Here is a 27,335-nt window from a genome sequence, read left to right as displayed (position 1 = left end):
ACATGGGTAAAGTGGTCCAATAGACTATGTTCTGTGACCAGATACATGACAGCATGGGTAGATTTAGATTACAGGGTGTCTATGGGTGGTTTGTACTGTTTCTCCCTAAGGCATTCTCTGGACATGGGTAAAGTGGTCCAATAGACTGTGTTCTGTGACCAGATACATGACAGCATGGGTAGATTTAGATGACAGGGTGTCTTAAGGGTGCTTTGTGGTGTTTTTGGTTAAGACATTCTCTGGACATGGGTAAAGTGGTCCAATAGACTATGTTCTGTGACCAGATACATGACAGCATGGGTAGATTTAGATGACAGGGTGTCTTAAGGGTGCTTTGTGTTGTTTCTGGTTAAACTCATTCTCTGGACGTGGGTAAAGTGGTCCAATGGACTGTTTTTAGGTCACCGGGCCCGAAAGTACCAAGGTGAGCTTGTGCCATACCGTGGCGTCTGTCGTCCGTTCATCGTCCGTCGTCCTTACGTCAACAATTTTTTCAAATGACTCAATTCTTCTTCTGAACCACTAATTGGAAATTAATGAGGTTTGACTCGAAGCATCCCTAGGTGGTGGGGATTCAAAATTGTAGAAATGGTTGGGTTGATCCCACATGGGGCTAAGGGGCGGGGCCAAATAGGGGTAATTAGGCTATGTTGCTTTAAGCGACTTCTTCTCTGGAACTAAGAGATAGACATCAACCATATTTGGTTGGAAGTATTCTCAGGTGATGGGAGTTCACAGTTATACAAATGGCGGGGCTGCAAACCGATATTATCCCCACCCTACACTAAACAGATAAATTGTATATGTTTGTTTGTTATAAGGAGAATAATACAATTATGCCAACAGGATCATAACATGGAAACGGTTCAGATCGTTATGCTACATTTGTATCTAGGGCCTCTGGTTTAGTGAAGTGAGGTGAAATGGGGCTAACGTTGTGTTCAAGATTACTGCACTTACATTGCGACGAGCATGCACGTACATTGCAACATGCGTGCATGCATGCACACTTCTAGTCTGAACTTATGCCGATTTTATCAAGTAAGCCCACTAAAATAAATGGGTATCTCTTCAGCTCCATGAATAACAGATTGGATGATTTCATTCTCTGATTTCTTCAAATCACCGTTCGGTTTCTTTGGATTCCGTTACAGGATATCAGAGACCTCAGCCTGCACGGACAAGTTTGTTCTTCAGTTTACTCTTACAGCTGGGCTGCCATGTCCTGTACATGCAGACATGGAGACGGATTTGTACAGTGCATCATTAATGATAGGTTATTAAATAGGCAAATGATGTATTTTACAGAAGGGAAAAGCCATTAAGGATTTATACATACTGCAACGAGCAGGTTAAATAATTATAGTCCATCTACACACAGCTATATCCATGCATGAGCTCACTGCAACGAGCAGGTTAAATAATTATAGTCCATCTACACACAGCTATATCCATGCATGAGCTCACTGCAACGAGCAGGTCAAATAATTATAGTCCATGTACACAGGGCTATATCCATGAATGAGCTCACTGCAACGAGCAGGTCAAATAATTATAGTCCATCTACACAGGGCTATATCCATGCATGAGCTCAATGCAACGAGCAGGTTAAATAATTATAGTCCATCTACACAGCGCTATATCCATGCAAGAGCTCAAAGATGACGATGTCCTGTTACTACCCTGATCATCGGATACACTCCACCCGACATAAAGAAGCAGACAAACTCCTATTGCCCCCATGACCAGAACACGAGATGTACAGTAAAGCAGTGTGCATGTAAAGGGAAGTAACTGCGTGCTATATTGGATCGCATTGTTTTTAAATATTAGGATCTTTAAATTTTCCTTTTTGAAAATGGAAATAAAAGCGAAGCGTGTGGCAGAATTTATGATGATGCCGGCGGTGCCTGAGAACCAAGGTTTTCATTTGTTTGGCCTTAGTATAATATTCCCCAGAAAATATCTGCATTCTAAGCGGCCATGATGGGCCTGGGTATGGGCAGCTGAATGTCATGTCTGTTTGACATGTAAATGTCATGCACCCGTGTCACCTCAGTTTTGACCCATGAAGATCTGGGTAGAGAATAAGCCTTCAGCAGCCCATGCATGTCACAAGAGGGGACTGAGGGGACTGGGTGGTCAGGCTCGCTGACTTGGTTGATGCATGTCATTGTATCACAGTTGCTTAAATTGATGCTCATGATGTCAATCACTGGATTGTCTTGTGCAGACTCGATTGTTTACAGACTGCCGCCATATATCAAACAACACTTCAGTTTCACACAGTCTGCCCCCTTGCCATGCCTGCACGCGGCATGTAATAAAAATATCCGGCATGGTCCACGGTGGCTGACATTGTCAATATCATTATCAATTCTATAAACCCCTGACATGCGCCATTGATTACCTGTGTGACACAATTCATTTGGAAAAATCTTGAAACTGTCCAAATTACAAATGTGTAAATGTGTGTGTCTTTTGATATTGTGTGTGTAAGCTATATGAATAGTTACATTTGGATTTCTATCAGCGTTATAACTACCGGTAGCCCGTCTAGTCAGGCTCAGTGACTTGGTTGGTTGCATGTCCTGGAATCTCCTTTAAGTGCATCGATGCTCATGGTGTCGACCACTGGATTGTCTGATCCAGACTCCATTATTTACAGAAGCTGTCATAATTATAGCTGGAATATTGGAATAGTGTGGCGACAACACCCATACAAACCTGAATTAGCTATAAAAAAATAACTTTCGGTATATGTCTACAAGAACACACACCATCGAAAGTGTTAAATATTTACTTTTCTTTATAGAAAAATTTGTTTATTATTTGTGAGTCTTATGTCACTGAGAATAGATTGTGTTAATCTAGTCATCAAGGATGTTGAAAGTTCGTGCAGTCAGGACATGCTGTATTATATCCTGACACCCTGAGGGGATTCGGGGTTACAATTGATCCCATCAACAAGGGTAGATCAACTTAGTGGCCAGGTTGACAGCCTGTCGTACCCACACAGCATGGGTCGTTAATCGTAATATCAATCACAGGATTGTCTGGTCCAGATGTGATTATTTACAGACTATTGGAATATTGCTGAGTGTAGCCTGTCGTACCCACAGAGCGTGGGTCGTTACTCGTAATATCAATCACTGGATTGTCTGGTCCAGATGTGATTATTTACAGACTATTCGAATTTTGCCTAGTGTAGCCTGTCGTACCCACAGAGCGTGGGTTGTTACTCGTAATTTCAATCACTGGATTGTCTGGTCCAGATGTGATTATTTTCAGACCATTTGAATTTTGCCTAGTGTAGCCTGTCGTACCCACAGAGCGTGGGTCGTTACTCGTAATTTCAATCACTGGATTGTCTGGTCCAGATGTGATTATTTACAGACTATTGGAATATTGCTGAGTTTGGCCTGTCGTACCCACAGAGCGTGGGTCATTACTCGTAATATCAATCACTGGATTGTCTGGTCCAGATGTGATTATTTGCAGACTATTGGAATATTGCTGAGTGTAGCTTGTTGTACCCACACAGCATGGGTCTTTGCTCATTATATCAATCACTGGATTGTCTGGTCCAGTTGTGATTATTTACAGACTATTGGAATATTGCCTCTTGAGATGGGTCAAGTGGTCAAATAGACTGAATACTGACCAGATACATAGTGACATGGTTAGATTTATATTACAGGGTGTCGTAAGGGTGTTTTTGTTGTTTCTGGTTAAAGTCCTCCTCTTGAGATGGGTCAAGTGGTCAAATAGACTATGTATACTGACCAGATACATCATAGCATTGGTAGATTTAGATTACAGGGTGTCTTCAGGGTGATTTGTATTGTTTTTGGTTAAGATCCACCTCTTGAGATGGGTCAAGTGGTCAAATAGACTGTATACTGACCAGATACATCATAGCATGGGTAGATTTAGATTACAGGATGTCTTAAGGGTGGTTTGTGTTGCTTTTGGTTAAGATCTACCTCTTGAGATGGGTCAAGTGGTCAAATAGACTGTATACTGACCAGATACATCATAGCATTGTTAGATTTAGATTACAGGGTGTCTTCAGGGTGATTTGTATTGTTTTTGGTTAAGATCCACCTCTTGAGATGGGTCAAGTGGTTAAATAGACTGTATACTGACCAGATACATCATAGCATGGGTAGATTTAGATTACAGGGTGTCTTCAGGGTGATTTGTATTGTTTTTGGTTAAGATCCACCTCTTGAGATGGGTCAAGTGGTTAAATAGACTGTATACTGACCAGATACATCATAGCATTGGTAGATTTAGATTACAGGGTGTCTTCAGGGTGATTTGTATTGTTTTTGGTTAAGATCCACCTCTTGAGATGGGTCAAGTGGTCAAATAGACTGTATACTGACCAGATACATCATAGCATGGGTAGATTTAGATTACAGGATGTCTTAAGGGTGTTTTGTGTTGCTTTTGGTTAAGATCTACCTCTTGAGATGGGTCAAGTGGTCAAATAGACTGTATACTGACCAGATACATCATAGCATTGTTAGATTTAGATTACAGGGTGTCTTCAGGGTGATTTGTATTGTTTTTGGTTAAGATCCACCTCTTGAGATGGGTCAAGTGGTTAAATAGACTGTATACTGACCAGATACATCATAGCATGGGTAGATTTAGATTACAGGGTGTCTTCAGGGTGATTTGTATTGTTTTTGGTTAAGATCCACCTCTTGAGATGGGTCAAGTGGTCAAATAGACTGTATACTGACCAGATACATCATAGCATGGGTAGATTTAGATTACAGGATGTCTTAAGGGTGGTTTGTGTTGTTTTTGGTTAAGATCTACCTCTTGAGATGGGTCAAGTGGTCAAATAGACTGTATACTGACCAGATACATCATAGCATTGTTAGATTTAGATTACAGGGTGTCTTCAGGGTGATTTGTATTGTTTTTGGTTAAGATCCACCTCTTGAGATGGGTCAAGTGGTTAAATAGACTGTATACTGACCAGATACATCATAGCATGGGTAGATTTAGATTACAGGATGTCTTCAGGGTGTTTTGTGTTGTTTCTGGTTAAGCCCTCCTCTTGAGATTGGTCAAGTGGTCAAATAGACTGTATACTGACCAGATACATCATAACATGGGTAGATTTAGATTACAGGGTGTCTTAAGGTTCTACTACACCAAATCAGAACCAGTTTGGACAGTGCGGTTTTCGTAGGGAGCCTTGAGTGCAGATCGAGAGATATCTGCAGGCTGTGAATGGAGGATATTCTGTAAGATTTTTATGTCTTTCAAATGTACATCCATCCAGTTATGAAAACTGACCATGTTTTTCTATATTTAGTACTGTCTTTTTCAACATGATGACTTATGCTGAATATGACCACAGCTATTTTCAAGTAGGTGACATTTGGTGCGAAACTGGGGGTGGTGTGTTTACAGGTAATAGCTGTTGAATGCTTAGTTATTTTAAAAAAAAATATAACGTTACTATAGAAGTCTATGGGAAAACATTTGGTTGTGTGTAACCTGTAGGGTGAGTGCACATTTCAGTAATTCATACTTTACATGCTTTTCTGTTTATATTTCACCATGGATACACCATTGAGGCAAATTTAAAAATAATGACAGTGAAGTTGGGGACATTTTGGGTTGAATGGAGCATTTGGATGGCCTGGAAATGAATTTTGCTTCGTATTGTGGTCGAACTCAGCACGAACCCCCCAGGGTACCTCTGTCCATCAAGCCCTCCTCCTGCCTTCTGAATTTGTTGAAACTGATAAATTTGACAACAAATTAGGATAAAGTCACCACTGCCACAACAATTTCTGCCTTGTGTCAATCGCTTGCCGGTCAAGTTTCGTGATGCCGTTATCTTGAATGTGAAGCATGTACACTGCTGACAACTCATGTACTCTGCTGACAGCAGAATATGTCACGAATCCCCTTATTTATAGTAAACAATGTAGTATACCAACATATCTTTCTGTTAGGTTCTTTTTTGTGAATGAATGATGCTATTTTTCTATTAAGTGTCTTAAAACAGACTTATTTTTCACTCATATGACTTTCAAATAATTATTTTGTCCCCTCAAGAACTGACTCCTGGCTGTTATATCCAAACTGGTTTGCCATTTGATATTGTCTGAACACTTTTTTCAGCTTTTAGCATGCCTGATGTTGACTGGGGAGGTATATGTGCACTCATGCAGAAGAAGTAGGAGTTTCGACATCGAATTTGGCATTTGGAGAAGCTGATCAGAAGTCCGGTGTTGGCAGTGTGTGATTGACAACCCTTGTTTTGCCTCGCTGCGCTCTATTACCTTGTAGAAGTTGTGGAACTTGGACATGTAGGTACAATAAGTACATTTAAGAACCCAAGTCCACTTGAGGCCCCTCTGTTGCTCACTATCAAGTGCCATAATAAGATCACCCTCATGCACTAGACATTTCTGACAGTGCTCCCTTAATGCCCCACTGTGCAGTTTTTCAGTTTGCAAACATGAAGTAAGGGCTATACGCCAGTCCCAGAACCTGCTTAGATGAAAATAATATCCACTGGCTCTTTTGGAATGTAACATTATGGTTCTGAAATCATCTGTAAAGAATGTGATAGTGTTCGACAATACTAAATTATCTCCCCTGTTTAGTAAAATGCATTGTATCTTTCATTCCCCTATAAACCCATAAATTATTAGAGAGAAACTCTATTTTAAGCTGGTATTACATGACACTGTTAATTGTGAATAAAAAGAATTACATTTATGTCAGGATAAGCTGTAAATTTTCAAAATTATATGGAATTTTAACTTTGTTTCATTGAAACTGGCAAATAACTGAAATTAGCAAGTTTAGCCACCTTGAAACATTAAACAGTAAGTATGTTTGATGTCCTGTGAGTATTTTAAAGTCTTAACTAAATAAATCAATAGAGCTAAGTGTAATTTCCTTCCATGTTGTGGTTTCAAAGAGCTTTCTGCTACTTGAGGGTCCATTTCCATTTCTCGGCTTTAATAGGCGGTATGGTTCACTGGTCAGCTTTTGAGATTGCTGGCAACAATGCACCCCTTAACTTCCTATTTTCTGGTAAAGTTCATTATCCAGCTTTACATATGTGATGACTTTAAAGCTGCTTAATGTGTCCCTTGCTTATTGTTGGCCTGAATTCCATGCTCTCTGTCCAATTTTGAGATTTTTTTCTGATTCCTTTCCATGTGTACTTATGTCACCAGCCTATATCATAGGTGATTATACTTTTGATTTTTGGAGTAAATGAAAGCACAAACATTTGTGATAGCCCCTCCATAGATGATTTACCAAATGCTGACAGCCATTTGAGTGTTTAATTATATAAACAATGGATGGTGTAAGTTCGAGCAATCTCAAACAATATCAATCGCATCAGGTCATGAGTGTCAAAACCATATTCCATGAATGTAGCAGACTCTGCTATGTTCTGATGATGTCAGCAAAGGAAGGCAAACAACAGACCACTACTCAATTTTAAATATGTATTCTTACTGGTTTTGAGGTTTAAAGATTTGTTCCATTTTTTTAGTTGAAAATTTTTTTTAGGGTGATATGATCTATGCAGCCTCAGTCATTTATAGAATTGACCCTTGACCCCCTTCTTTTATGAAATATGAATTAACTGGTCAGTGCATGAAGGTAGAAACTTCTTTATTAATACAGAAATACCTTTTGTAAAACATTGATGAAGTGTACATCATTAAACTCTCACAACTCTTTCTGTGCATCAAAACTATGTATTCCGGTGCCATATAGACATGCTGGATTGGAACAAGTAGTGAAGTTTAATCCAATTTCCATTTTTTTTCTGAGAAGCTACATATATATACAATACATAAATCACAGATTTGACAAGTGCAATTGTATTCTGATTTGTCTACAGGTTCTACTACACCAAATCAGAACCAGTTTGGACAGTGCGGTTTTCGTAGGGAGCCTTCAGTGCAGATCGAGAGATATCTGCAGGCTGTGAATGGAGGATATTCTGTAAGATTTTTATGTCTTTCAAATGTACATCCATCCAGTTATTGAAACTGACCATGTTTTTCTAAATTTAGTACTGTCTTTTTCAACATGATGACTTATGCTGAATATGACCACAGCTATTTTCAAGTAGGTGACATTTGGTGCGAAACTGGGGGTGGTGTGTTTACAGGTAATAGCTGTTGAATGCTTAGTTATTTTAAGAAAAAATATAACGTTACTATAGAAGTCTATGGGAAAACATTTGGTTGTGTGTAACCTTAAGGGTGTTTTGAGTTGTTTCTGGCTAAAGTCCTCCTCTTTAGATGGGTCTAGTGGTCAAATAGACTATGTATACTGACCAGATACATCATAGCAAGGTGAGATTTAGATAACAGTTTCGCCTCTTGAAATGGGTCAAGTGGTCAAATAGACTGTATACTGACCAGACCCATGAAGATTCCGAGGTAGAATAGGTCTTCAGCAACCTATGCTTGCCGTAAAAGGCGACTAACGGGATCACTTGGTCAGGCTCGACGACTTGGTTGATACATGTCATCGATCCCAATTGCCTGGATCGATCCTCATGATATCAATCACTGGATTGTCTTGTCCTGACTCGATTATTTACAGACCGCCGTCATATAGCTGGAATATTGCTGAGTGCGGTGTTAAACAACAAACCAACCAACTGACCAGATACATCAGGGCATGGGTAGATTTAGATTACAGGGTGTGTAACAGGGTGTTCGATGTAGCTTCAGGTTCACAGCATTGTCTGGACATGGGCCAAGTGGTCAAATAAATGGCGACGACCAGATATATCACAGCATGGGTAGATTTCGATTACAGGGTGTCTTAAGGGTGTTTTGAGTTGTTTCTGGTTAAGATCCACCTCTTGATATGGGTCAAGTGGTGTCATAGACTATGTATACTGACCAGATCCATAATGACATGGTTAGATTTAGATAACAGGGTGTCTTCAGGGTGCTTTGTGGTGTCTCTGGTTAAAATCCTCCTCTTGATATGGGTCAAGTGGTCAAATAGACTGTATACTGACCAGATACATCATAGCATATTAGATTTAGATTACAGGGTGTTTTAAGGGTGTTTTGTGTTGTTTTTGGTTAAAGTCCTCCTCTTAAGATGGGTCAAGTGGTCAAATAGACTGAATACTGACCAGATACATCATAGCAATTGTAGATTTTGATTACAGGGTGTTTTCAGGGTGTTTTGTATTGTTTTTGGTTAAAGTCCTCCTCTTGAGATGGGTCAAGTGGTCAAATAGACTGTATACTGACCAGATACATCATAGCATTGTTAGATTTAGATTACAGGGTGTCTTCAGGGTGTTTTTTGTTGTTTTTGGTTAAAGTCCTCCTCTTGAGATGGGTCAAGTGGTCAAATAGACTGTATACTGACCAGATACATCATAGCTTTGTAGATTTAGATTACAGGGTGTCTTCAGGGTGTTTTGTGTTTTGTTTTTGGTTAAAGTCCTCCTCTGGTTGATATGTCTGTGAGTACGAAGAATGCTGCCTCAAAGTCTTCGCAGGTTTGCCTTGTTTGAGCTGAGGGGTTTGCTCCAATTATTCATAAAGATGGAGATGTCATGTAGCTGGAATATCTGCGACTGTGACAAACAAACAACAGTTTCTCAACTGTAGACAAGGGGGAGGTAATTTGCAACATTTGGTGGAAGAGTAAGCTCCCTTTGGTCTGTTGTCCTGAGGAGGATATTTGAAGTTTTTGTCTTGACCCTGACCATTATTTTTTATTTGTTGGATCACAGATTGTCAAAGTCAGACGTCTGAGTTGGGAACAGCCAGGATCAGCTGCACATTGGCCTCATGAAATAATTTCAACTGGAGAATATTAAAATGCCCGGCACATTTTCCAAGTGGAATCTGGCTGTGGTCCTGTGTGCCCAATGGAGGCACTCTATGAGTCTGTGTATATAAAGCAACTCTTCTGCAGGCGTCCAAGACTACCTAGTTTGCTTGCCATGGCAACAGCGACTAGAGTATCAGAGCTCGCTCACTCACTCACTCACTCACTCACTCACTCACTCACTCACTCACTCACTGTTCTGTGATCAGATACATCATGTCATGGGTAGATATAGATTACAGGGTGCCTTAAGGGTGGCTTTGTGGTGTTTATAGTTAAAGTCATTCTCTGGACATGGATCAAGTGGTCAAATAGACTCTGTTCTGTCATCAGATACATCATGTCATGGGTAGATATAGATTACAGGGTGCCTTAAGGGTGGCTTTGTGGTGTTTATAGTTAAAGTCATTCTCTGGACATGGATCAAGTGGTCAAATAGACTCTGTTCTGTGATCAGACATATCATAGCAGAGGTAGATATAGATTACAGGTTGTCTTAAGGGTGGTTTGTGGTGTTTCTTGTTAAAGTCAGTCTCTGGACATGGATCAAGTAGTCAAATAGACTGTTTTTTAGTGATGTGAGGTGAAAGGGGGTGCAAGATTATTGCACTTATATAGCAACATTCATGGATGTTTGTGTGTGGCTACTTGTACTAGACGGAACTTATGCCAATTTTATTGTGGTATCCCACTGAGATACCATTTCACACTTTAACATGAATACACAACTCAGACACAGTATACTGACTCCAAGAGGACCAGTCCTTGTTTTAGCCCCTTATTGCCTAGCACCAGGCAGGGTAACAACAAGTACCATTCTTTAATGTCCTTGTTATGACACAGTTACATATCAAATCCCCGGCCTTTTGCCCTTCGGGCAGACGCTCTATCCACCAAACCACGGAGGCGGTTCTGTTGTTTAGTGGTCAGATACATCATAGCATGAGTAGACTTAGATTACAGGGTGTCTTAAGGGTGGTTTGTAGTGTTTATAGTTAAAGTCATATAGTTCCGCCCTTCAGGCAGACGCTCTATCCACCAGCCCACGGAGGCGGTTCTGTTGTTTAGTGGTCAGATACATCATAGCATGAGTAGATTTAGATTACAGGGTGTCTTAAGGGTGGTTTGTGGTGTTTATAGTTAAAGTCATATAGTTTCGCCCTTCGGGCAGACGCTCTATCCACCAGACCACGGAGGCAGTTCTGTTGTTTAGTGGTCAGATACATCATAGCATGAGTAGATTTAGATTACAGGGTGTCTTAACTCTTTCAACACTGTAGGCCAGTAGACCAGCCAAGATGTCATGACTCTTCAGACACCATAGGCTGGTCTACCGGCCAGTGTGTATACAAGTAAACAACAAAAAATAATTATACATCATTTACTCGCGTTTACAAGTCATGTGACTACCGGAAACAAGAGTTGATGTATTACAGGATGTTTATTTAGAAAGTTTCTTTAGATAGCTGAATTTTCTGAACGTAAACTTTGTGTTGTGATTTGACTTTGAACATACGTGTGTAATGGCTGCAAGTCATGATTCATATAGCGATGAGATGTCAGACAATGATTTTATTGAATTCGTGGTGGGTTTTGATTTGCTTGAACTAAATCCTGAGGGCGAACGGGAAATTTTTTGCAAACTGTTTCGCGACGATGACGACGATGGTTTCGAAGGCTTCATGGAATATTTTCCTCCGGGATTTTCTGTATGAGTTTGGAACAAGGACTAAGATTGTGGGCGTGACCGCAAGGAATTTGTGAGTGAACCTGGATTGTCTGGTCCAGACTCGATTATTTACAGACCGCCGTCATATAGCTGGAATATTGCTGAGTGCAGCGTTAAACACCAAACAAACAAAATAAATATATGTATGTGTGTTGGTTGATGCATGTCATCGTATTCTAAATGCTTGGATCAATACTCTTGATGTCAATCACTGGACCGTCTGGTCGATGATTTACAGATCACTGTCATAGAGCTGGAATATTGCTGTTTGTAGCATCAACAAACAAACAAACAATCCAAACAGTTCTACTCAGCCTGATCTCAAATACAAAATCGTAGAACCAAACAAGTCATCAAAGTATTATTATTATTTTTTCAATTTTCATGTTAGGTGAAGAATAGTCAAAGGGAGATAATCCACACTTTCAACACCTGTCAGTCCACCACCTACTGTCACCTGTGCCATCTGGTGTTTGAAAACATATTAGTTCGCTGTCTGTGTATGATATTGGATAGTTAAGTGATTTATTTCAGCCTTTTGTATTTTTTCCTCTCTTTTTTTTCACCTGTCTCGTTAACCAAAGTTAACGAGATGATATTTTTGGGGTGTTGCTGCTGCAAAATATGAACTTTTATTTTTCTAGGATCAAATATAACATTCATATAACTCAAAAGCATTCATATTTCAACTATTCAACAAGAAAAACTGTTAAAATCCTTTGTTATATTTTCAGATGAAGAACACTGCCACATCCAAGGGAGATAATCCACTTTCAACGCACCTGCCAATCAAGCAACTTCAGTAACCTATGCTGTCTATTGATGTAAATATAATTAGATCCTATTGTCTTTGTATGCTACATGATAACATTCTAATTTGTTTTAACCTTTTGTGTTATTTCTCACATTTACCTACCTTGGCTAACCAGTTTACCTGGCCTAACGAGTATACCTCAAGTAGGCAGCAGCAGCAGCCATTACACACCTGTTCTGTTGTTCCACTGAAAAATATAACACAACAAGGTTAAATTGCAGTCATGTTACCAAAATCAAACCTGTATTATTTGACAAATGTTTTATTTAATGTTTCAGGTGAAGCACCTCCACATCTCCATATCAGTTCTCACCTGTGCAACGCCTGGGTCACCTACTTTCCTCCATCTTCCTGAGGCAAGGGAATTAACTGACTATAAAAGTCCTGTTTCCACCCTTACCGAACTACGCTGGAATTTCATGGCTCGATCCTAGCGCCACCAGTGGCAGTTACGTGTTATGGCCCTTCTACGTCCCTCCAACTGACCAGTCAGTTTCCACCTCCCTCTCGTATCACTTCCATTTGCTTCAAACGATATGGCGGCACATAGTCAAGATGATCTGATCTATAATCAAGATCTATATTGTAATAAAATGGGTCTTACGCCCAGTTGACAGTACACATGCTCTTGAAATCCTGCAGTCGAACGAAAGCTGCACGATGGAATCCATGTTGTTTATGAACCGGATGTCTAGTTTCTTATGCGATTTTCATTGGACTATGCAAAGACTCATTAGTCCAGCCACAATGTAACTCCAGACTTCGAGCCTATTTATGCAAGGGTGGAAACTGGACTTTTATAGTCAGATAACTCCCTTGCCTCGGGAAGATGACTTTCTTCCTGCTGCCCGAAGGTCAGAAGACACTATTTATTCACTGTTATCACATTTTCTGTTACAATCTATTTATGGCTTCCTAATCTGTTACGTTGTCTGTTTTTCACTGATTGTTCACCTGTGATTTCCTTTAATTAAAGAATGGTAGAAATTAAAACATTTTTTCATGAATTTTCAAGTACTACACAATCTGGGCATTGCAGTGATAGGTAGCTTGTTGGTATTGCCACAAACATAAATATACCAGAACAGTTTAAAGAAACAGGAATACTTCTCTTCAACAAGTCTCTGGGAACTTGGTGTGCAGGCGTTCAATGGCTGTGGGAACTTGATGTACCAAGGGAAATAACTCTGGTTGGCTTATGTTGAAAGAGTTAAGGGTGTTTGTGCTGTGTCTGGTTAAAGGTTCTACGACACTAAATCAGAATCAGTTGGGCCTGAGCCTTTCGTGGCCTGAGTATGTCTTGGCCTGAGCCTTTTGTGGCCTGAGCCTTTTGTGGCCTGAGCCTTTCGTGGCCTGAGTACGTCTTGCGAATTGTTTTTACAATGATGGAGTTTGAATAATTCCAGCTTTTTCTTTGCATGGCAGTCGTTACTTACTGGGATTTCTTGTATGTCTTAGCTTTAGGTTCTTAATTATGGCTTTTGGTAATCTCACCATCTATGTTTCCTTTCACCCTGACAGCACACCCAAGCCCTAGTCGAAGTTTCCATATTGACTTAGCCGGACTTTTGCAGTTGACACGATGGACAGCACTGTGGGCTCTACCATGGAAGTTACGAGCAAAGGTTGTATTCCGAAGTTGTATCCCGAGGTTGTATCCCGAGGTTGTATCTCGAGGTTGTATCACGAGGTTGTATCACGAGGTTGTATCACAAGGTTGTATCCCGAAGTTGTATCACAAGGTTGTATCCCGAGGTTGTATCCCGAAGTTGTATCACAAGGTTGTATCCCGAGGTTGTATCCCGAAGTTGTATCCCGAGGTTGTATCACGAGGTTGTATCACGAGGTTGTATCCCGAGGTAATGACCGGCGCAATGCATTTTCGCAAATTTTGAAAGTTACTTTCATTGTGACTAAGTTTGAAGTTTTTCTTACTTCTCCACCCGTATTGGCATTGGAAGATGGACGTCCCCTTCCCACCTCACCACCCGTATTGGCAGTGGAAGATGGACGTCCCCTTCTCACCTCACCACCCGTATTGGCAGTGGAAGATGGACGTCCCCTTCCCACCTCACCACCCGTATTGGCAGTGGAAGATGGACGTCCCCTTCTCACCTCACCACCCGTATTGGCAGTGGAAGATGGGCGTCCCCTTCTCACCTCACCACCCGTATTGGCAGTGGAAGATGGACGTCCCCTTCCCACCTCACCACCCGTATTGGCAGTGGAAGATGGACTACTACCTCCTTGTACAGTTTAGGTCCTTCGACAGGTGCCGTCAGTACATTAAACTCTCTCTGTTCAGTTAAAGCCCCACGGCTGTTCTTATCTCTATCCATGACAAGGTCACCGCCACACATTAGCAAAGTCTTGGCATGCTCACGGAAAGCCCATCTCCCCGACATGCAGCACTGATAAACACAAGAAGCAACCCTGCAGATTAAAAAAGACCATTGACTACTTTGTCAAATTCTTAATGAACCTTTTTAAGCATGTGATAGTCTTCGACATTTCTGAATTATCTCCCCTAGCAGATCAAATGCTGTTTCTATTTCTATCCACCTTAAGCCCTTAATAAGGGTGTCAAACATTGTTTTCTTATTGTATTGAAAAAAACACTTCTATGTATGTGAAGTTGATCCCTTACTGTACCTGAACTGTAACTGAAAACTGTCAATAAAATTGAAAGTTTATGAAGTGGCCTCATTAAAAGACAAATACTGGAATTTGGAAAGGTTAGCCACCAAAATCATTTAACATTGAGCACTTTTATTCCCTGCAAGTATTTCAGAGTCTGGGCCAAAGGAATAAATAGATTCAAGTGTTATTACCTTTTACGTTTTGGTTTCAGGGAACTCTCATCCTCCTTGGGGGTGTTTTCCTTCCTTAACAGAATACAGCTCACTTGTAAGTGTTTGAACTCGCTGGACACCAGCCACCCCTACACTGCACACTTTCTTGTGGAGCTCAGTTGTCGACCTAACAGTTTTTGGCACTTTAAAGTTGCTTTGCTTTTCTTTGCTGAATTCCAAGCATATATGTGGTGCTTTAAAAGATGTTTTCAAATTCTTTCGATGTCTCCCCATGTTTCCGGTGTAGGTCCAAGATGCTGACACAATGAACATTGGTTCACGCTCGTCACACCGAAGACCTGGGTTCAAATCCCGACATGGGTACAATGTGTGAAGCCCATTTCTGGTGTCCCCCGCCGTGATATTGCTGGAATATTGCTAAAAGCGGCGTAAAACCAAACTCACTCACTCACTCACTCAACATTGGTTCTTGAACGCCAATAGATAAAATAAAAAAAATGGACCTGTCATTTATATATTGGACTCTGTAAATAATGTAGGGGTACCAGTCCCGGGTTAGTCCCACCCACGTAGCCGGTCGGATAATCCGAGGTAATCCGGATTAAGGGTAGTATGCCGACTATCGTCTATTCTGGTGAAAGGGACCCTGGTGAATTCATGTCAGCCAGTAATCAATTACTCCGACTGATAAGCTGAGTGAACGCATTTTATACTGATTATAGATTAATTCATTTTTAGTGAGCGGATTTCTTCAATTTGATATAAGTATGTGATGTCATAGACTATTGCATGGCATAGCAATATGGCAAACACACAAGTGCCCCTCTTTATTCCAAACAATCATGAAGGACAGTATTTGGTGTAGTTGGCCTACAAATTTAGTTTTATGTCCAGAAACGGAGACAGAATCCACTGGCGTTGTTGTATGAGATCATGCCATTCCACAACCAACACCCTGAACAACCTTGGCCATCAACAACTGCCACAATCATCTCAACTGCCAGTACCAATGCTAACCTCTTCAAGATTCTGGGCTGTTGGGTAGCCTAGTGGTTAAAGCATTCGCTCGTCACGCCGAAGACCCGGGTTCCCTTGTCCCCGCCGTGATATTGCTGGAATATTGCTAAAAGCGGCGTTAAACCTCAGTCACTCACTCACTCTTCAAGATTCTAGACTTTATAAAGACAGAACAGTCTTTCCTTGAAGTTACCGTTCTTCAGCTCGAAGCAGGTGGTACAAGCCATGTGCAGACAAAGAAATCCCGACAACTTGGACATGACCTTGACCCTTACAAAAAACAATTTGTTGCTGGGGAGAACAGCGCTGTAGAGAACCTTGATGCCATCCACATTGAACTGGGTACTGATCTTAATGAATTGAAGAATGAAGAAATGAATTAAAAGAATTTTGATTGATGTATATATGTATATAAATGTATATCATGTCAATTTCGGGGTTACTTCATGCAGACTATAGTCGAAATATCAAAGAAGCACAAGCTAATCTAAACATGCAGATTATCTGTCGGCATATCAAAAACACTGGCTAATGGGACGACCCCACCAGTCCACCAGTTCCAGAAAGCTCACTGAGTCCAGCATATAATGCGACATCTCGTCTCTCCGTCCGTCTGTCCGTCCCCCGCATACAATGCGACATCTCGTCTCTCTGTCCGTCTGTCCGTCCCCCGCATACAATGTGACATCTCGTCTCTCCGTCCGTCTGTCCCCGCATATAATGCGACATCTCATCTCTCCGTCCGTCTGTCCCCCGCATATAATGCGACATCTCATCTCTCCGTCCGTCTGTCCGTCCCCCACATACAATGCGACATCTCATCTCTCCGTCCGTCTGTCCCCCGCATATAATGCGACATCTCATCTCTCCGTCCGTCTGTCCGTCCCCCGCATACAATGCGACATCTCGTCTCTCCGTCCGTCTGTCCGTCCCCCGCATACAATGTGACATCTCGTCTCTCCGTCCGTCTGTCCCCGCATATAATGCGACATCTCATCTCTCCGTCCGTCTGTCCCCCGCATATAATGCGACATCTCATCTCTCCGTCCGTCTGTCCCCCGCATATAATGCGACATCTCATCTCTCCGTCCGTCTGTCACCCGCATATAATGCGACATCTCATCTCTCCGTCCGTCTGTCTGTCCCCAGCATATAATGCAACATCTCGTCTCTCCGTCTGTCCGTATGTCCCCCGCATATAATGCGACATCTCGTCTCTCCGTCCGTCTGTCCCCAGCATATAATGCAACATCTCATCTCTCCGTCTGTCCGTCCGTCCCCTGCATATAATGCGACATCTCGTCTGTCCGTCCGTCCCCTGCATATAATGCGACATCTCGTCTGTCCATCCGTCCCCCGCATATAATGCGACATCTCGTCTCTCCGTCCGTCTGTCCCCCGCATATAATGCGACATCTCATCTCTCCGTCTGTCCGTCCGTCCCCTGCATATAATGCGACATCTCGTCTGTCCGTCCGTCCCCTGCATATAATGCAACATCTCGTCTCCCCCCAGTCCGTCCGTCTGTCCCCCGCATAAAATGCGACATCTCGTCTCTCCGTCCATCCGTAATTAAAACTCACCATGTTTTTCAATATTTGGTGCTGACTTTTTTAACAAGATGACTTGTGCTTTGTGTGAGCACAGATATTTTCAAGTAGGTGACATTTGGTGCGGAACGGGGGTTGGTGTGTTCAGCTTCCTGTACTAGGAAAACGAGCCAGCTGACCTAGGCAAAATTGGTGTTTTTATTGCAGCTTTAAGGCCAGCCTGTGCATACATGAACATGTAATAGCTTTTGAATGCCTAGTTATTTTTAAAAGAAATATAACGTTACTATAGAAGCCTATGCGAAAACATTTGGTTGTTTGTTACCGAAAGTCATTCCTTTGAGATGGGTCTTGTGGTCAAACAGACCAGATACACCATAGCATGGGTAGGTTTTATCTACAGGGTGTCTTAAGGGTGATTTGTGCTGGTTCTGCCTAAAGTAATTTTCTGGAAATGGTGGTGGTGGGTGGGTGAGTTTGGTTTTACGCCGCTTTTAGCAATATTCCAGCAATATCACGGCGGGGGACACCAGAAATGGGCTTCACACATTGTACCCATGTCGGGAATCGAACCCGGGTCTTCGGCGTGACGAGCTAACGCTTTAACCACTAAGCTACCCGACCGCCCCTTTCTGGAAATGGGGGTGGTCGGGTAGCCTAGTGGTTAAAGCATTCACTCTTCATGCCGAAAACCCGGGTTCGATTCCCGACATGGGTACAATGTGTGAAGCCCATTTCTGGTGTCCCCTGCCGTGATATTGCTGGAATATTGCTAAAAGCGGCGTAAAACCATACTCAATCACTCAATCACTCACTCACTCTCTGGAAATGGTGTCTAGTGGTCAAAAGACTAGATACATCACAACATGGGTAGATTTAGATTACAGGATGTCTTAGGCATGTGTTTTTGGTTTCGGGTTAATGGCAATGTCTGGAAATGGTCAAGTGGTGAAATAGACTTGTATTGTGACCAGATCCATCATCAAAGCATGGGTAGATTTAGATTACAGGGTGTGTGAAGGGTGGTTTATGTGTTTTCTGGTTAAAGTAATTCTCTTGAGATGAATCAGATGGTCAGAAGAGACTGTATTCTGACCAGATACATTATTGCACGTGTAGATATAGATGACAGGGTGTCTTAAGGAGTGTTTATATAGCTTCAGGTTAAACACATTCTTCTCGAAAGTGAAAAATAGACTTTACACTGACTTGATACATCATGACATTGGTAGATCTAGGCTACAGAGTGTCTTCGATTACAGGGCATTGTGAGAGAGGTTTACATGCACACACACACATACGCACGCACGCTCGCACACGCACGCACACACACACACACACACACACACACACACACACTCACACAAACACATTCAGAGCAAATTACATTTGTAGTGAACAGGTTTATAACGAACTGACGGATATACCGACCTGTCCCAGTCATTGACTGATTGTTATAATCCTGGAGTAGTAGTAGTAGTAGTAGTAGTAGTAGTAGTAGTAGTATTGTACATTTTAGTGTAATCGTATGGACTTTTATTAGATCAAACACTTGACCCTTGTAGTACTATCTTGGCCGAAGTATCATGTTTTGTACATTTTAGTGTTATCGTAAAGATTTTTATTAGCTGAGCCTACTAGACTGAACAGCACATCACTTGATGCGGGCTTGGGGCCAGTGGCTAAACTTGCAGACTGTGCATTTAGCTTTCATCTTGCTCTTAATCTACCTGCCTGGTAACCAATAGTTTCAGTGTACTCTTTTTGTTGCACAGTTAGAGATTTAAAATTTTGTACATGTGTTATTCCCCCGGCATATAATGGGGGGGGCGGAGAAGTTGTGTGTGTGTAATAAAGTCGACACCGTGTCTGTCTGTCAGTCTGTCAGCCCTTTGTCTGTCCGTCCATCTGTTATCATTTCATTTCTGGAGCACAACTCAAAAAACCTGATATATTTTACAACAAAACTTGGCAGATGTATCTAACACATCCTGAAGTGGTGCCTTTTAATGTTTACTGATTTTGGCCATCTTGCTCTTAATCTACCTGCAGGGAACTCTTCTTTGTTGCAAAGTTTGAGATTTAAGATTTTGTACATGTGTAAACTGTTTGTGTAATTCTGTTGGAATCAAACGTCTGAAGACATGAAAAAAACCTGTAAGTCAGCTGGGAAGGTGGCATTCTCTGGTCACAATAAAGTCCTTGGATTGATTCCTCACATATTAGGTCGCCTTGTTATGGGGGGGGGGGAGAAGTTGTGTGTGTAATATAGTCGACGCCTTGTCTGTCCGTCCTTCTGTAATCATTTCATTTCTGGAGCACAACTAAAAAAATCTGATATATTTTACAACAAAACTTGGCAGAAATATCAAACAGATCCAGAAGTGCTGCCTTTTAATGTTTACTGATTTTGGCCATTTTTTAGTTTTTCTCGGTTTCCATGGAAACAGTATGGACTTAGTCTCTAAAGGTGGGATGAATTTTGTTTCCGGGGCACAGCTCAAAAACTGTCCGATATTTTCAGCGAAACTTGCCAGATGTGTCAAACAGATCCTGAAGTGGTGCCTTTTCCTATTTGCGGATATTTGGCATTTTTAATTTTCTTGATTTCCATGGAAACAATTTAGACTTAGTCTCAAAAAGGGTGGGGGTCGGTGTCGTTTCGAGAGCACAACTTGAAAACTGTGAAAGACTTTTCATCCAAACCTGGTACATGTATTAACCATTGGCTTAAGTGGTGCCTTTTGCTATTTAGAAGTTTATCAAAATTTGATATATTTCACTGTTTCCTGTGGAAACAAATAAAACTTAGCTGAAAGGGAGGTTGGTGTCATTTCCGGGGAAGAACTGAAAAGCTTTTCAAAATTTTTAATCCAAACTTGGTACGTATATTAATCAAGGGCTAAAGTGGTGCCTTTTGCTGTTTTATATGAAATTAAAGATATTAATGTTTCCTGTTTCCATGGCAACGAGTTTAACTTTGACTCTGTTCATAGTAGTGTGTTTGACTGGACCATATCTCTAAAACGAATAGGTATTCTTTCTTGAAACTGCACACACAGAGACCAGGTTGCCAAACGGTGCCATTTGCTACTTATGGGTGTTTAGAATTTATATCTTTTCCGTTTCCATGGCAACAACTTTTGAAATTCAAAGTTCCGAATCCCAATTCCATGGTATTGTTTTGATAGCTCGATAACTAATCTTGTATATGGACAGTCAGATTAGATAGAAGTTCTCTCATCAAGTTGGACTTAAAGATGATTAGTTCATTGCTGGGACATTGCTGGGACATTGCTGGGACATTGAGACATTCCTGGAACATGGCTTGAACATTGCTGGGACATTGAGACATTCCTGGAACATTGCTGGAACATTGCTGGGACATTGCTGGGACATTGAGACATTCCTGGAACATTGCTGGGACATTGCTGGAACATTGCTGGGACATTGCATGGACAAGTGACATAAAGTCATACTCACTCACGGAGATCTAGTTTTTCACGAGCTGTGAACATTTGGATCTTAGCTGAACTTGGAGGGGATGATCTGAAGTGCTTTTACATGGCACTGAAATCTACCAATACCATGGTGGAATTAATGGATTGCTAACAATCAGTTTGTCTATTTAAGATTCAAATTCTGCCCAGTTTGTGTTCAGCACACAAGTTATATAGGACTGTCTTGTTATACCCCTGTTTAGAAGTAAATTGGGGGTATATAGCAATCCGTCTGTTCCTCCTTCCGTCCGTCCGTCCGTCCTTCCGTCCGAGCTTTTGTACGGCCCATAACATTTTAACCATGCACCCTAGCTTCACCAAACGTGCTACACCCATGTACCACAATGAGTACTTGTGCCTTTTGCTAGTTTGAAGATTCTGAATTTTTTAATTTTTGCCGTTTCCATGGACACATTAAGAAACATCAAAAATGTATTATGTGCTAAGCATTGATTATCCCACACTAGATTGAAATATATTTGCAAAAACATGTGTTCATTTCAAACATATGCATCCTCATGGGTTACAAAGGAAAGGGCAGTTCCTCTGACTTAAAGCAACAGGTATATTTCATTAATTAACAAACTATTTACTATTTGTTGTTGACCAGCGGGGATAACGGGGGTATGTGAGCTTTACTCACTTCTTTCTTGTTATCTTTCTGTTCCCCTGAAGATTTTCACACTAATTTTGAAAGAGAGGAAACCCTGAGTCCTCCTTTTCTTGTTGACCTCAATACACGAAACACAAATGACTCCATCATTAATTAACCTCCAGTTAGTTTTTCACCAAGTGGATATTTCTTCTTACCGGAAAGCCATTCGTTGTCAACCAGGAGTTTTTATGTTCTGCATTTTCTGAAATTTAATATTCATGATGTCTATGGTGTAGTGTGGTGCTGGGAGGATTTTGAGTGAATGTCAAGGTCAACAGAGGTCATCATTCCCCAATGGGTGGGATTGTTTCTCATGCTATCTGTCATTGGTTTGCCTTATCCTGACTAGATTATTTACAGGCGGTCAACAAAATAGCTAGGATATTCAGCACTCACTCACACACCCAATTACCCCTTCACTGATCATGACCCTAAACCACCCATCCATCCATCCGTTCACTCACCCATCCACCCACCCCTTAACTCACCCACCCACCCACCCACCTATCCACCCACCCACCCCTCACTTACCCATCAACCCACCCATTCACTTCTTCACTCTCCAATACACCCACACACCCCTTCATTCACTTACCCACCAATCCCTTCGACCCCTCATCAACCCACTCACCCATTCCCTAAACCATCCACCCACCCCTTCACTCACCCCTTCACCAATTCACTCGGCCTCCCACCCCTTCATTCACCCACTCACTCATACAGCCACTCACCCATTCATTCACCCACCCACGCATTCATCCCTTCACTCGGGGGGTCAGCCTCGCTGACTTGGTTGATGATGTCATCATTTCCCAATTGCGTGGATCGATGCTCATGATGTCAATCACTGGATTATCTGGTCCAGACTTTACAGACCACCGTCATATAGCTGGAATATTGCTGAGTGCATCGTTAAACAAACAAACGACAAACAAACCAGGGCAGGTGGATGGGTGATTGTTCACCTTGGTAGATGGGTAATTAACATCCTGGGTGGATGGTGATTGTTTACCTGGGTGGATTGGTGATTGTTTACCTGGGTGGATGGGTGATTGTTTACCTGGGTGGATGGTGATTGTTTACCTGGATGGATGGGTGATTTTCATCCTGGGTGGATGGTGATTGTTCACATGGGTAGATCGGGTGATTGCCACTAAAACAGTCGCCAATTCGACCTAAATTTCAAATTTGTCTACTGTCTACAATTCAGAGGTAGCCAAATGACTACCATGAAAAATATCTTGTGACGACTAAATTCTATTGCTTCACATTTGAAGACACAAAAATATATAATAGGTGATTGTGGAAAACATGTCTGCTAATAATTGTACTTTCGTATAATTCCTCCTTAAGTCGACAATGAACAGAAATACCTAAATATTAATGTAATTAGTATTTTATTTCAGTTGACAAGGTTCATTTGATAAGCAAGGATATACCTAAATAATCTAGTAATGTAAATTGCATCATTGTTTGAGTCACAAATAACAAAAATCAAGTTGTCTCCACTATTATACAATTTCAAGACTAGTACTATTACTTGTACATATTATAATACTTATTTGATAAAAGATAATTTCAAATGCTTTTGGCTGCCTACAATATTGGCTTGACTTCTTGACTTTACCACTGGCTACCTGGTAAAAAATGCTTGTAGCCTAATGGCTACTTGGTAGAAATTTAAACTTTGAGGCCTGGTACTGATTGTCCAGAACAGTTTTACATGCCCTTTGGAGTGTTCAAATTAAGCATGAAAGTCAAGGGGTCTTTGTCATAACCCTAATGGTTAGATAACACTTTTCCATACTGATATTTGTGCATTTTAGAAGAATGATTATGCACAGTAAGTGTTGATATGTGTTAATATGTATACATATTCTAAAAACTAGTGAAACCTGTACTGGAGGCCGCCTGGCCCAATAAACTTCCGTTATTCTGTTATACTGTTATTCTGTTATTCAGTATTGAAGAAGAGAAACATGTTTGCTCAGGTCTGAGATTCAAATTCTCATTTCAGGTCTTGCCTGATGGCTTGTTCATGTCTACCTGATGATACAGCTCCATGCCTGTGAACTCCCAATGCCGTGCCGTGGCCGTGCCGTGCTGTGCTGTGTCGCACCACAAAATATGTCTCGATGTAACAAGTCTGTTCCAGACTGGGTAGGCTCCCCTTTTAGAGTCTTGGTGTTAGGGAACCAGGGATAGGGTACAATGCCCCTTTTAGAGTCTTGGGGTTAGGGAACCAAGGATAGGGTACAATGCCCCTTTTAGAGTCTTGGTGTGAGGGAACCAGGGATAGGGTACAATGTCCCTTTTAGAGTCTTGGTGTTAGGGAACCAGGGATAGGGTACAATGCCCCTTTTAGAGTCTTGGGGTGAGGGAACCAGGGCAGGGTACAATGCCCCTTTTAGAGTCTTGGGGTTAGGGAACCAGGGATAGGGTACAATGTCCCTTTTAGAGTCTTGGTGTTAGGGAACCAGGGATAGGCTACCATGCCCCTTTTAGAGTCTTGGGGTGAGGGAACCAGGGCAGGGTACAATGCCCCTTTTAGAGTCTTGGGGTGAGGGAACCAGGGATAGGGTACAATGCCCCTTTTAGAGTCTTGTTGTTAGGGAACCAGGGATAGGGTACAATGCCCCTTTTAGAGTCTTGGTGTTAGGGAACCAGGGATAGGGTACAATTCCCCTTTTAGAGTCTTGGGGTTAGGGAACCAGGGATAGGGTACAATGCCCCTTTTAGAGTCTTGGGGTTAAGGAACCAGGGATAGGGTACAATGCCCCTTTTAGAGTCTTGGGGTTAGGGAACCAGGGATAGGGTACAATGCCCCTTTTAGAGTCTTGGTGTTAGGGAACCAGGGATAGGGTACAATTCCCCTTTTAGAGTCTTGGGGTTAGGGAACCAGGGATAGGGTACAATGCCCCTTTGAGAGTCTTGGGGTTAGGGATCTCCAGGGATAGGGTACAATTCCCCTTTTAGAGTCTTGGGGTTAGGGAACCAGGGATAGGGTACAATGCCCCTTTTAGAGTCTTGGGGTGAGGGAACCAGGGCAGGGTACAATGCCCCTTTTAGAGTCTTGGGGTTAGGGAACCAGGGATAGGGTACAATGCCCCTTTTAGAGTCTTGGGGTTAGGGAACCAGGGATAGGGTACAATGCCCCTTTTAGAGTCTTAGGGTTAGGGAACCAGGGATAGGGTACAATGCCCCTTTTAGAGTCTTGGTGTTAGGGAACCAGGGATAGGGTACAATTCCCCTTTTAGAGTCTTGGGGTTAGGGAACCAGGGATAGGGTACAATGCCCCTTTTAGAGTCTTGGGGTTAGGGAACCAGGGATAGGGTACAATGCCCCTTTTAGAGTCTTGGGGTTAGGGAACCAGGGATAGGGTACAATGCCCCTTTTAGAGTCTTGGGGTTAGGGAACCAGGGATAGGGTACAATGCCCCTTTAAGAGTCTTGGTGTTAGGGAACCAGGGCAGGGTACAATTCCCCTTTTAGAGTCTTGGGGTTAGGGAACCAGGGATAGGGTACAATGCCCCTTTTAGAGTCTTGGGGTTAGGGAACCAGGGATAGGGTACAATGCCCCTTTTAGAGTCTTGGGGTTAGGGAACCAGGGATAGGGTACAATGCCCCTTTTAGAGTCTTGGGGTTAGGGAACCAGGGATAGGGTACAATGCCCCTTTAAGAGTCTTGGTGTTAGGGAACCAGGGCAGGGTACAATGCCCCTTTTAGAGTCTTGGGGTTAGGGAACCAGGGATAGGGTACAGTGCCCCTTTTAGAGTCTTGGGGTTAGGGAACCAGGGATAGGGTACAATGCCCATTTTAGAGTCTTGGGGTTAGGGAACCAGGGATAGGGTACAATGCCCCTTTTAGAGTCTTGGGGTTAGGGAACCAGGGATAGGGTACAATGCCCCTTTTAGAGTCTTGGGGTTAGGGAACCAGGGATAGGGTACAATGCCCCTTTAAGAGTCTTGGTGTTAGGGAACCAGGGCAGGGTACAATGCCCCTTTTAGAGTCTTGGGGTTAGGGAACCAGGGATAGGGTACAATGCCCCTTTTAGAGTCTTAGGGTTAGGGAACCAGGGATAGGGTACAATGCCCCTTTTAGAGTCTTGGTGTTAGGGAACCAGGGATAGGGTACAATTCCCCTTTTAGAGTCTTGGGGTTAGGGAACCAGGGATAGGGTACAATGCCCCTTTTAGAGTCTTGGTGTTAGGGAACCAGGGCAGGGTACAATGCCCCTTTTAGAGTCTTGGGGTTAGGGAACCAGGGATAGGGTACAATGCCCCTTTTAGAGTCTTGGGGTTAGGGAACCAGGGATAGGGTACAATGCCCCTTTAAGGGTCTTCTTATCAACCATGTCAACCTGCACCAATCTGTCCACATCTGTCAACAACCGTGATTATCTGTAAAGATAAAGGTAAATAAAGAATTGAATGTTGAATGTTGTGTATCTTTGTTATGAAAGCCTGCACAAAGGATACAATGTTGTTGTGAGAATCTTTTAATCCCTTGTTTCATTGTATGTTGGGGGAGGGGGTCCATTAGTGACTGTTTTGAATCTGACGGTCAGGCAATCAAAGATATATTTGTGTTTATAAGATGCATTACGTCAGACAAAGTTAGTTTACAACTTTACACGATTTCTCTGAATCACAGATATAGACATTGACATATAGACATACACATACACATATAGACATACACATATAGACATACACATATAGAAATATAGACATAAAGACAGACATATACATATCGACATACACATAGACATACACATATAGAAATATAGACATAAAGACAGACATATACATATCGACATACACATAGACATACACATATAGACATACACATATAGACATACACATAGACATACACATATAGACATACACATATAGACATACACATAGACATACACATATAGACATACACATAGACATACACATATCGACATACACATAGACATACACATATCGACATACACATAGACATAAAGACAGACATCAACATATATACATAGACATATAGACATAAACATAGACATTGACATATCAACATACACATATAGACATACACATATAGACATACACATAGACATACACATATCGACATACACATAGACATAAAGACAGACATCAACATATATACATAGACATATAGACATAAACATAGACATTGACATATCAACATACACATATAGACATACACATATAGACATACACATAGACATAAAGACAGACATCAACATATATACATAGACATATAGACATAAACATAGACATTGACATAGGGACACAGACATATAGTCATATGAACATAAACACATATAGACATAGACATAAACACATAGACACTGACATATAGACATTGACATAGAGACACAGAC

At 41.7% G+C, this 27,335-nt stretch overlaps 2 long non-coding RNA genes across 4 annotated transcripts in view; one reads left to right on the top strand and one right to left on the bottom strand.

The window, feature by feature from the left end:
* LOC124110687 overlaps positions 1-24,245 on the top strand; it is a 28,088-nt gene extending 3,843 nt beyond the window's left edge. For 2 of the 3 annotated variants that reach the window (XR_007218902.1, XR_007218904.1), the window contains 5 exons: positions 12,340-12,429; positions 12,698-13,273; positions 13,941-14,044; positions 15,271-15,326; positions 23,972-24,245. This is a non-coding gene — a long non-coding RNA (uncharacterized LOC124110687). The remainder of the gene's footprint in view (positions 1-12,339; positions 12,430-12,697; positions 13,274-13,940; positions 14,045-15,270; positions 15,327-23,971) is intronic. The other variant, XR_007218903.1, reaches the window with a different exon arrangement.
* Positions 1-27,335, bottom strand: part of LOC124110691 — a 317,539-nt gene that overhangs the window by 57,210 nt on the left and 232,994 nt on the right. The gene's annotated exons all lie outside the window — the stretch shown is intronic.

The sequence above is a fragment of the Haliotis rufescens genome, unplaced genomic scaffold (genome assembly GCF_023055435.1).
Source record: "Haliotis rufescens isolate VD_foot unplaced genomic scaffold, xgHalRufe1.0.p SCAF_67, whole genome shotgun sequence".
NCBI lineage: Eukaryota > Metazoa > Mollusca > Gastropoda > Lepetellida > Haliotidae > Haliotis > Haliotis rufescens.
Note: the sequence above shows the minus strand (reverse complement) of the source record. Positions and strands in the feature narration are given on the sequence as shown.